Below are 2,062 nucleotides of genomic sequence, written 5' to 3'. Positions count from 1 at the left end.
TTTCTCTGAAACACTACTAAGCATTCTGCATTCAAGGTCACCAATCCCAAATCCTCTAACTTCCTCTTGTTGCTTAGAATTTCTTTTAAAAACTTCGCATACTTTGGCATCTGTGAAATAGCTTCAACAAAAGGCAAGTTAATCCGCAATTGTTTAAAAAGATCTAAAAATTTACCGAATTGCTGATCAACTTTATCCTACTTGAGTTTTGCAAGATATGGAATGGGAGGTTGGTATGGCCTCGAGGGTATCTTCTTCAAATCCTCCTTCTTTTCAACTGCTCCCTTTTCTTTCTCCTCAGGCTTGTCTTTCTTTTTCGACTCATCCACCTGCATATCAGAATCATCATTAGTGAAAGGCTTAGATGGACTAGGAAGTTCCTTACCTGATCTCAAAGTAATTGCTTTGACATGCTCCCTTGGATTAGACTCTCTGTTACTTGGAAGCGTGCTCGGCCGCTTCCTCGTACCATCATCCTAGACAACTGCCCAATTTGAGTTTCTAAGTTCTGAATTGAAGCTTGTTGATTCCGAATGGCAGTGTCCGTTTGTTGAAATCTGTTCTCTGAAGTTGCAATGAACTTTGTCATCAACTCTTCCAAGTTAGGTTTCTTCTCTTGACTACCTTCTGGTTGATGGGGAACAAATGCATAGGTTGCTGCGAATGCAATCTCTGATATCCTGGTGGACCTTGGTTATTGGAATTCCTCCATCCAAAATTAGGATGATTCTTCCACCCTGGGTTGTATGTATTGATGTATGGATCATTCTGCTGCCTACCTGTATAATCAACATGCTCAACATTACAAACATTAGTAGGCATAGAAGATGCAAACATACCTCCCGCTTTACAATTGACACTGTAATGCGGTCCACCACAAAATTCACATCCGGGCTGAACTGCTTTGACCGGTATCTGAAGTTGTTCTATCTTTTTGAAAAGTAGCTCTACTTGTGCTGCCAAGGCTGCTGTAGGATCTGCCTTAGCCCGATATACAATGGGATTTGGACCTCTAGCCCGTGGAGTTTGCCACTGATAAGTGTTGGTGGCCATCTCTTCTATCAAATCCTAGGCTTGCTCAGGTGTTTTGCTATTGATAGCTCCGCCTGCAGCTGCATCTACCATTTGTCTAATGGCTGCATTCATGCCACTATAGAATGTCTGCACTTGCATCCAGAGAGGAAGACCATGGTGTGGGCAACACCTTAACAAGTCCTTGAAGCGCTCCCAGGCTTTGTACATCGATTCTCCTTCACCTTGCACAAAAGAAGATATGTTATTTCGCATTTGAGCAGTCTTAGCAGGAGGAAAATACTTATTCAAAAACTTTTCAGCCAAAGAAGTCCAAGTAGTGATCGTTTTCGGTGGTAAGGACTGCAGCCATCTTTTTGCTCTATCCCTCAAGGAAAAAGGAAACAGCCTCAACCGTATGGCATTGATGAGCATAGTTTTACACATATTTGCTTGCATATTATTGCATATGTTCTTAGCAATTATTGTGCTTTTATTCCCAGATCACCCGTGTTTTATGTTCTTTTGCATTTCAAGAACATTTATAGGACCATCATCATTGTTTAAGCAATTATAGATCAATAGGTGCGTAAACGGACGAGAATTCATCAAGATCGGACAAGAGCCTGTAATGCATACATTGAGCACGGCCTGGACTCGGCCGTGCTCAACCATTGGCTTTGATTCTTGAAATTGGCACTTGGCATGAGCCAGGCCACCACTCCGGCCAAGACGCCCGTGGTGGACAACACGGGAGAAACACGGGGAGGAACACGGCCGTGGTGAAACCCTACTTGGTGAGATCCACAGCCGACGGCTTGAACTTCGTCGCGAGTTAAATATATAAGAAAAAATGAGTTTTTCTTAAGGGGAGAGGGGAAAGAAGTGACATTGAGCCCTAGTGGCTGGTTCGGTTCTCGCACAACACCGAAAGTAGAGTTACAAGGAGTAAGAATCCCGAAATCGTAAGATTCCGAGTGCAAAGCGATAGTGGAGCAATTCAAGAGGCAGTTTGGGAGATTAATCAAAGTGTAGATCCGGATTTGGAGCA

The 2,062-nt window shown here is 43.2% G+C and overlaps 1 non-coding gene across 1 annotated transcript; it reads left to right on the top strand.

Annotated features, from left to right (window-relative positions):
- Nucleotides 1-1,183: 1,183 nt before the first annotated feature.
- LOC125371264 lies at nt 1,184-1,289 on the top strand. Its single transcript, XR_007217564.1, has one exon. It is a non-coding gene; the product is annotated as a small nucleolar RNA R71 (small nucleolar RNA).
- Nucleotides 1,290-2,062: the final 773 nt, after the last annotated feature.

Source organism: Ricinus communis, chromosome 9 (assembly GCF_019578655.1).
Source record: "Ricinus communis isolate WT05 ecotype wild-type chromosome 9, ASM1957865v1, whole genome shotgun sequence".
Taxonomy (NCBI): Eukaryota; Viridiplantae; Streptophyta; class Magnoliopsida; order Malpighiales; family Euphorbiaceae; genus Ricinus; species Ricinus communis.
This window is presented reverse-complemented; position numbering and strand designations above follow the sequence as displayed.